We start from the raw sequence: 10,100 nt of genomic DNA, 5'->3' as shown, positions 1-10,100 counted from the left end.
TTGGTTTTCCGATGATGCTACCCAGACTGCAGAGGGACTGAGAAGAATACACAAAACAATGTGAGTGTGAGGAATACACAAGTCAATATGGGTATAGCTGGTGGAGCTACTTTCACATCTTCCAAGCTTTCCACTTCTGGGAAGTTCTGATTGTCAGAGAGAAATTGATGCCAAGAAATAAGATCTTCTGAGAAGCAGCCATCTTATAGTGTTTGGAGGTAGAAGAGGGAAAGAGAGATGTGGTTTTGGGAGGTCTGTGCTCTGGTCTTATATAAGGAGTCTGGAGTCAGGGCCATCATTTTGTTTATTCTAGAGGGGTACTGCATTTGGGGCATCGGAAAAATGACTTCTCAGGGTGTAAAAAATGTCTTATGTAGGGAGTGCTGGGCAGGAGAGTGGAAATAAATAAGCATTGTGAAGTGTTGGGAGCCAGTGACGTGTCTGGACATGGTCCACGTCACCTGAGGGTCTGAAGTCAAGGACTCCACCGTCCCCACAATTACCCTTTCTTGGGAGTCGGTGACATGTCTGGACATGGTGCAGATTGCCTGAGGGTCTGGCCTCAAGGACTCAACCCTCCCCACAATTACCCTTGAGGAGGTTTGCTATCCAAGATAAAGAAATTACCAAGGTCTGGGCTCATGCAGGAGGCAGGATATTTACTCTGAAAGAGTGTTTATGCAGCCTTGAAGGGACTACTTTGTATCACCCTCACCTCATTACCAATTGTTTGTTACTATATAATAAAGGCATTGAAGCCATTTGGGCCTGCTCCTGGCTGGAAGACAGTCCTCCTGATCCCATAACTTTGTCTCTTTCATTCCCACCACTCGAACTCAGATTTGTTCATTTCTCAGGCTGGTTCCTGACAGTGAAGAATGCAGTTGGGTCATGGAATCACAGGCTACAGGATGTGCTCAAAATCAGTGCATCTTATGTGAACACATACAGGCCAAGTATAGACCAAGTGCACTTAGATTTACATATATGGAGTATCTAGCAACCAACAGGGACCAACATTTCAGTTCTGTTTGCATCTTGATAGGCTATACAAGGAGGATTTAGTATGTGCTTCCTTCCAGTTTTAGCATTCTCATACTATGTGCAGTTTAATATAAAACCTGGGTTAAAAGCTAGGCTGCCCAACTATAGATTTTCTGAGGAGATTTCATCCTTTGCATTTGTAATTATGATGTTTGTTTCTTGTTTGTGGTGCAAATACTAGACAGCTTCTAGACATGTGTCTGTGAGTGTTCATAACTGTACATTATCTAGGTGGGTAAAATGTGTACAGCAGAGGCCAAGAACACCTGTATAGGGTACCTACTGAGGTGTCTGTACCACATCCTTTCTCAACACACTGGTTGCATATACACAAAAGAGCGGATGGGCCAGAGCTGGTGCTGGATATGCCCAGTGCTGGGTGTTGAAAAGACAGGGCCCCACGGTAACAATATATATATATATATATATTTCCCAAAAACGCATACACACACTTGGAATAATTATAAAGACAGTGTTTATTAAAATACAGATCATTTTCAAAATTGGGTTATCAGCTGTTAAAGTGTGTATACATTTTTGGGCGGACACCCTGTATATACGCACATATGGTGGGGGAGGGGGGCGGTGCTCAGGCTGAGGCTGTAGGGCGGGGCCAGCACCGCTAGCGGTAGGTTGGGGAATTTGGTACCCAGAGAAGAGCAGGCGAGGCAGGAAGGGCTGCAAGTGAGAGGATGAAGGGCTGAAGTGTTCTGCGTTATGGTGCATCAGACCCAGCTGTTGGAACAGAATAGGTGCGTCTTTGACCCAGACAGCCCTCCCCTCGCACACTTACCCAGCCGGAAGGCCCCTCCGTGGTTGTGGTTGCAGCCACTTGCCCTGGGCAGCCGCAGCGCGGTGAGAAGCAGGTGGGCGTCCCGGTCCCTCCCGCAGGTCCTGGAGCCCCGGGGAGCCCTGCAGGGCACATGTGCCCATACTGGCTCTAATCTGTGCGCTGATGGGAGCATGGTCTGTGCCCAGGCCGGGACTGCCAAGGTAAGCGGGCGCCTTTCGAGGACTCTGCTTGCAGCCCTTCTCTGGGCGGCTTCCCCGCTGCTCGCGAGGGCCCGGCAGCGCTCTCCTTTCCACATCCCAGGATCCACCCTCCTCCCCACCTTCTCGCTTCTCCTGGGAAGTTCAATTGTCAGTCTGGGGCCCGCTGCCTCCAGGGCCCGGAAGGCATTCCCGGGTGTCGACCGGAGCTCGGGTACAAGAGGCCCGCCCGCCCTCCGGTGAGGTGAGGCATCCGGAGAAACAAAGAAACCCCCAAGTGGGTTCGAAGCGTCTCCCCCGCCCCCAGCGCCTTCCCAGTGAGGAAAAGGTATTGGTAAGGGGGCGGAGAGACCTACGTAATCCCCCTTCCCAGCCTACACCTACCCCTTTGTACCAAAGCTTTAGATCTGAGTTTCTCCTTGGCTCCGTTTTTAGATAATTTTGTTCCAAGAAATGCCCAGGGCTAACTGAGACAGCGCCCATAGTCCCCGCAGGGGCTCGCGAATGCTCGCTCACGGGGCACGTGGCAGATCCTGTCCTTGCTCCTTTGGGTGGTGGCACGCGCGGTGTGGGGGCTCCTTCAGCACCTCCTTGTCCGCGGCCGGCTGCGCGGCTCAGCGGAGGCTGCTACCTGAGTTTTAGAAGGAGCAGCGGGTCTTGCCACCTACGGTATTTCGACCTGCACACAGGCAGAGAAGAACCGCTGGGGAAAACGCGTCTGGTCCATTTTTGGCTGAAGGTGCGCTTCCTTTTATCCCTACATCTCGGTCTATGACAATGCAGCAAAATTCGGGGCTCAAACAATGTGGCCCCTCCATCCCACCCTCATCCAGTGCCTTCTGATTGCTCTGCGTCTTTGATGAACCAGCCACTTGGCCCATTTTCGGAGTGTGGATGCGTGGTCTGTGTTTGTTTTGCATACGGAGGCTGGACACCATAACTTCCCTGCATGGTGGGAGCTGGCAGGGACTCAGACTGCAGAGATCTCCGGCTTCCTTTGGTTCCAGGCACAGCCTGCCCCAGTCTGCTTTGGGCCGATACCAGATAGCATGTGGTGATTTTCCTAGCTGCTGAAGATATTATTTGACCTTTCTGTAGTTATTTTTTGTGCTTACTTTTCTTGGGATCTGCAGTGGTGCAATTCTCCCCTTGTTTTTATTTTTTCTCTTGGAAAAGATAACAAGGCTGTCTTGAGCAGAAATGGATATAGGAAGATAAGAATAGTTCAAAGACTAACGGAGACATCTTTTCTCTCTTCCTAGGATTTAAGTGAGATTTAGAAGGGCAGATGCGCTACTGGAAAAGGCCAGCCTTTAAATACCTCAGCAGTGTCACTGTCCAAGACAGCACAAAGCAGGTAGCCATATCTGCATTTCTCATCAGTGGACTCACTAGGCTTTGGCTCTTAACAGCAATTCGCTCTAGATCAGGGATTCATTTTGAAAATGTGTGTTTTTCACTAAGAAGGGTTTATAGTCCACATGCCTACCCTGGTATGATGTGTGTATCTGATTGGTAGAGAACTAACGTGTGGTAGAATTCCCTGGTGCCCCTTCTTTCTGTTTGCTACCTCCTCTGGAATGTGGCACTGAAAAAATATAGCACTATTTTAATTCCTAAACCTACAGGACTTCAGAGTTTAATTTAATAAAGCTTATTCTGACCAATTCTGGAATCCCAGTCTAGTGCAGTTGGCAGCTTTGTGAAATGACTGTTTTGTTTTTGTCTGGAGTAGTTATTTCACATAGGCAAATTATTTAAATTTGTTCAGATTGTGTACATTATTGGCTTTGTAGGGAGATCACATCCTGAGCCAGAACAGTCTGTAAATGCATCAGTATAGAGGGACTGCAGCTACTATGAGCTGTTTGCATAATGTCATTTTATCCCTTTACACCTCTGAGTTTCAAAAATTGGTGTTTTAAAAGCTATACCTTCTCTGGTGCTTACACCAGATATGACTATTAATATAAGAAATGCTGAAAGATCAGATGTGATCCTGGGAAGACAAACCTCCTTAGTCCCTTATCTGTAAAGTGAGTAAGCTTGGTTAGCTATGGTTCCTTCCAGTTCCAACACTGTTTAATAATGGTAGAAGAGTAAGAAAAGTTACCCAGTTTAGCAAAGCAAGTGATTCTAGCCTAAACTATATAAGCAAACCAGGGACTGATTCCAGAATTTATGGTTTATTTTTATGCCTGCAGTTTTTTTAACCCCAGTATCTGCATTTTTCTCATAAGTTAAATTAGTCAACTAAAATAGGTCACTTTAAAAAAAATCCACAATAGCAAAAAGATTTTGTGGGGGTTGAGGGAGAGAGAAGAATTTTGAATTAATAGGATAACAGGTTTTCTCTTTATTTGTGGATTAGTTATCTATTCCAGTACCATCTTTTATGGATAACTGAGACTGTAGTTGATTTCCAACGATTTTTGTTTTGTTTTCAATGAAAGACTCTATGTAGCTTTTTCATCTTACACAGCATTTGGCAATGGAATCTGACTTACTTTCCCTGATAGAATTCGATATTGCTCACAAAACTTTTTAGCACTGTTGCTTGTTATAAAAATGAGTGAGGCAACAATTATTCTAAATAGGCAAGCAAAGTATTTTCATGTGCTTATAATAATTTGTACAATTTAGGGATAGTTGAGATATTTGGTCATTGTTTTATGCTTATCCACACAATTTTCCTCAGTAGTGTGTTAGTGTTTTGTGTTTTTTTTTAAAGTTACAATAAAAATAACATCTTAAAATAATAGTACCTGTCAGCATAATGAATCACTCCCCCTCTAATTTTCCCACAAGACCCTTGTCCATACCACTAAGGCAGCACTTATCATATTGCAGTTACATGAGTTATGAATGGGCCACAGCCTCCTTGTCTTACACGTTGTGTATCTTGAGGACAAGATACACAAAAAGAGATAAATTGTTAAATTTATCTCTCATCTCTCCAGCACCTTGAACTTTGCTCAGTCCATGGTATGTTCTCAGTCCATGGTATATATCATCTACTTGTTTAAGCAGGAAATAGGTGGGAATTATTCCCTTTGTGAGTCTGATGGGGGAATCAAAGGTTATTTAAGATGCTAAGGAGAACCAGCAAGCTAGGACTCAAACCTAGGCTTTCCACTGTAATGCTTCTGAGAGAGGCTGCACCACCTCCCAAGTAGAAAATGAGGTAGAGAGCAAGTTCAAATGTTGCAGGTTTGGGTCTTTTGTTTTTTACGTGAATAACTTATATTGTCCATTCTGACAAAATCGATCTGGTAACTGCTCTGTTCTGTCTTGCTGTAGCCTTTGAGGGAAACTTGTACTGTCCAAACACTGACTTCTAACCTGCACTTAAACAGAGAAGGTGAGTGCCATTCTGCCCTCCTCCTCCCCAAATGCTTCTGCAACAACCCAGCAGTTCCATCAGAGACAGCCATTATTCCTGGTCAGCTCACCCTAACAGAGTTGACCAACAGAAAAATTTCTAGGCTAACAGGCATTACTTATAGACAGAGCAACCCTTGCTACCCTCTCATCACCTTCTTTCTTTCCATCTTTCTTTTAAAAATTTATCTGTATTGTTGAAAGTATTATAGATATCCCATTTTATCCCCATTGATCCCCTCCACCCTGGATTCCCCTTCCAGGCCTTCGCCACACTGTCATCTGTGTCCCTGGGTTATGCATATATGCATATAAGTTATTACGCTAATCTCTCCCCACCCACCCACCCACCCCTGCCTTTCCTCTGAGATTCCTCAGTGTGTTCCATGCTTCTATGTCTCTGGATCTATTTTGTTCATCAGTTTATTTTGTTCATTAGATTCCACATATGAGTAAGATCATGTGATACTTGTCTTTCCTTGACTGCTTTATTTTACTTAGGAAAATATACTCCAAGTCCTATCATGCTGTCTCAAAGGGTAGGGGTCCTTCTTTTTTACAGCTGCATAGTATTCCATGGTGTAAATGTCTAAGAAGATGCTTGATATAATTTCAGTCTTCTTGAACTTGTAGAGACTAGTTTTGTGTCCTAACATGTGGTCTATCTTTGAGACTGTCCCATGTGCACTTGAGAAGAATGCATACTCTGCAGCTTTGGGGTGAAAAGTTCTGTAAATGTTAATTAAATCTATCTGATCTAGTGTGTCATTTAGAGTCACTATGTCTTTGTTGATTTTTTGTCTGGAAGATCTATCCAGTAAAGTCAGTGGGGTGTTAAAGTCCCCTACTATGAATGTATGGCTGTCAATCTCTCCTTTAAAATCCTCCAGAAGTTTTTTTTCAGGCTGCATGAGTCTCTTGTTCTGAGGTGGGTCTCTGGTGGACAACATATATTTGGGTCATGTTTTCTTATCCATTAGGTTCCTAATGTCTATTGAAAGGAACATTTAATCCATTTACATTTAAGGTTATTATTAATAGGTACTTATCTACTGTAATTTTATTTCTTAATGTGTATGTTTCTCATTCTCTCTATTTCAACTTATTACAGCAGCTACTTTAACATTTCTTGCAGTGCTGGTTTGGTGGTGATAAGCTCCTTTAGCCTTTTGTTTGGGAAGTTACTTATTTCACCATCTTTTTTTTTTTTTTTTTTAATTTTATTATTGTTTAAAATATTACAGATGTCCCCCTTTCTCCCCAATGACCCATTCCACCCCGTTCCTTCCCCCTCCCCAGTCCCTCTCCCCACCACTGTCCATGTCCCTGGGCCGTGCACATATGCACACAAATTCTCCAGTTACTCTCCCCCCCCCACCCACACTCCTCCATCCCTCCGACATTCATCAGTCTCATCCATGCTTCCATGTCATTGAATCCACTCTGTTCATCAGTCCACTAAGTTCGTTAGATTCCACATATAAACGAGATCACATGATATCTGTCCCTCGCTGCCTGGCTCACCTCACCCAGCATAATATTCTCCAGGTCCATCCATACTGTCCCAAAGGGCACGAGATTCTTCTTCTTTACAGCTGTGTAGTATTCCATGGTGTATATGTCCCACAGCTTTTTTATCCACTCATCTACTGATGGACACTTGGGCTGTTTCCAGATCTTAGCTATTGTAAACTGTGCTGCTATGAACATCGGGGTACATAGATCCTTTCTGATGAATGTTTCAGGATTCTTAGGATACATTCCTAGGAGTGGAATCACTCGGTCAAATGGCAGCTCCATTTTTAATTTTTTGAGGAATCTCCATACTGTTTTCCATAGTGGCTGCACCAGTCTGCATTCCCACCAGCAGTGTACTAGGTTCCCCTTTCTCCACACCCTCGCCAGCACATGTCGTTTGTTATTTGTTGATGGCAGCCATTCTGACAGGTGTGAAGTGATACCTCACTGTGGTTTTAATTTGCATCTCTCTGATGATTAGCGACGTAGAGCATTTTCTCCTGTGTCTTTTGGCCATCCATATGTCCTCTTTGGAGAACTGTCTATGTAAGTCCTTTGCCCATTTCTTAATTGGGTTGTTTGTCTTTCTCTTGATGAGTGCTATGAGTTCTTAGTACACTTTGGAAATTAGCCCCTTATCAGATTCATCCTTGGCAAATATGTTTTCCCATATCGTGGGGTCCCTTTGTATTTTGAGGCTGTTTTCTTTTGCTGTGCAGAAGCTTTTTAGTTTGATGTAGTCCCATATGTTTATTTTTTCCTTTGTTTCTCTTGCCCTAGGTGATGTATCAGTGAAAAGTCCACTACGTGGGATGTCTGTGACTTGACTGCCTATGTTTTCTTCCAGGATTTTTATGGTTTCGTGACTTACATTTAAGTCTTTTATCCATTTTGAGTTTATTTTTGTGTATGGTGAAAGTTGGTGGTCTAGTTTCATTCTTTTGCATGTATCTGTCCAATTTTCCCAGCACCACTTATTGAAGAGACTGTCCTTACTCCATTGAGTACTCTTGCCTCCTCTGTCAAATATTAACTGACCATAATGTCATGGGTCTATTTCTGGGGTCTCTGTACTGTTCCATTGATCTATATGCCTGTTGTTGTACCAATACCAGGCCGTTTTGATTACAGTGGCTTTGTAATATAGTTTGAAGTCTAGTAATGTGATCCCTCCCACTCCGTTCTTTTTTCTCAAGATGGCTGCAGCTACTCGGGGTCTTTTTTGGTTCCATATAAATTTTCGAAATGTTTGTTCTAGGTCTGTGAAATATGCTGTTGGTATTTTCATAGGCATTGCATTAAATTTATAAATTGCTTTGGGTAGTATGGACATTTTAATGATATTAATTCTTCCAATCCATGAGCATGGTATCTTCTTCCACCTGTTTAAGTCTTCCGCTATTTCTTTTTTCAGTGTCATGTAGTTTTCTGAGTACAGGTCTTTTACATCCTTGGTTAAGTTTATTCCTAGGTATCTTATTATTTTAGTTGCAATGGTAAATGGTATTGCTTTTTTAGTTTCTCTCTCTGAAAGTTCATTGTTGGTGTATAAGAATGCCATTGATTTCCAGATGTTGATTTTGTATCCAGCTACCCTGCCAAATTCGTTTATCAAATCTAGTAGTACTTTGATGGAGTCTTTAGGGTTTTCTATGTACAGTATCATGTCATCTGCTAATAATGAGTTTTACTTCCTCCTTTCCAATTTGGGTACCTTTTATGTTTTCCTCCTGTCTGATGGCTGTGGCAAGGACTTCCAGTACTATGTTGAATAAGAGTGGTGAAAGTGGACATCCCTGTCTTGTTCCGGTTTTTAATAGAAATGGTTTTAGTTTTTGCCCATTTAGTATGATGTTGGCTGTAGGTCTGTCATATATGACTTTTATTATCTTGAGGTATGATCCCTCTAATCCCACTTTGCTGAGAGTTTTTATCAGAAATGGGTGCTGGATGTTGTCGAATGCTTTTTCTGCGTCTATTGATATGGTCATATGATTTTTGTCCTTCATTTTGTTTATGTGATGTATCACATTTGTTGATTTGCTAATGTTGCACCAGCCTTGCATCCCCGGGATAAATCCCACTTTGTCATGATGAATGATCTTTTTAATGTATTGCTGGATCCGGTTTGCTAGTATTTTAGTGAGGATTTTAGCATCTATGTTCATCAGGGATATTGGCCTGTAATTTTCTTTCTTTGTAGTATCTTTATCTGTTTTTGGGATTAGGGTGATGCTGGCCTCATAAAAAGAATTTGGGAGTTTTCCCTCCTCTTAAATTTTCTGGAATAATTTGAATAGAATAGGTGTTAATTCTTCTTTGAATGTTTGGTAAAACTCGCCTGTAAATCCATCTGGTCCAGGACTTTTGTTTGCTGGGAGTTTTTTGATTACTGCTTCAATTTCATTAGTTGTTATTGGCCTATTCAGGTTTTCTTCCTCTTCTTGATTCAACTTTGGAAGATTGTACGCTTCTAGGAATTTGTCCATTTCCCCTATGTTGTCCAATTTGTTGGCATACAGTTGCTCATAATATTTTCTTTCAATCCTTTGTATTCCTGTTGGATCAGTTGTTATATCGCCTCTTTCATTTCTGATTTAATTTATTTGGGTCCTCTCTCTTTCTTTCTTAGTGAGTCTGGTTAAAGGTGCATCAATCTTATTCACCTTTTCAAAGAACCAGCTCTTGGTTTCATTGATTTTTTGTATTGTTTCTTTAGTCTCTATGTCATTAATCTCTGCTCGGATTTTTATTATTTCCTTCCTTCTACTTCCTCGGGGCTTTTCTTGCTGTTCTCGTTCTAGTTCTTTTAGTTGTTGTGTTAGATGGTTCATTAGATCTTTTTCTTGTTTCTTGAGATAGGCCTATAATGATATGAATTTTCCTCTCAAGACTGCTTTCGCTGTGTCCCATAGGTTTTGGGTTGTTGTCTGTTCATTTTCATTACTTTCCATGAAGCGTTTGATTTCTTCCTTGATCTCCTTGGTAACCCATTCATTGTTTAATAACATGCTGTTGAGCCTCCATGTGTTTGAATATTTTTGAGTTTTTTTATAGTGATTGATTTCTAGTTTCATGGCATTGTGATCCGAGAAGATGCTTGATATGATTTCAGTCTTCTTATATTTGTAGAGACTTCCCTTGTGCCCTAACATGTGGTCTATTTT

The 10,100-nt window shown here is 42.2% G+C and overlaps 1 protein-coding gene across 1 annotated transcript in view; it reads left to right on the top strand.

The window, feature by feature from the left end:
- Positions 1-1,717: 1,717 nt before the first annotated feature.
- The window catches only part of HECW1 (HECT, C2 and WW domain containing E3 ubiquitin protein ligase 1), a 578,356-nt gene continuing 569,973 nt past the window's right edge, over positions 1,718-10,100 (top strand). Inside the window, exon 1 of the mRNA XM_016212519.2 lies at positions 1,718-1,796. The gene's annotated coding sequence lies outside the window, so the exon portion shown is untranslated. The remainder of the gene's footprint in view (positions 1,797-10,100) is intronic.

This window comes from Miniopterus natalensis, chromosome 10 (assembly GCF_054644295.1).
Source record: "Miniopterus natalensis isolate mMinNat1 chromosome 10, mMinNat1.hap1, whole genome shotgun sequence".
NCBI classification, from domain to species: domain Eukaryota; kingdom Metazoa; phylum Chordata; class Mammalia; order Chiroptera; family Miniopteridae; genus Miniopterus; species Miniopterus natalensis.
The sequence above is the reverse complement of the archived record's forward strand: the minus strand, read 5'-3'. Positions and strand labels throughout refer to the sequence as shown.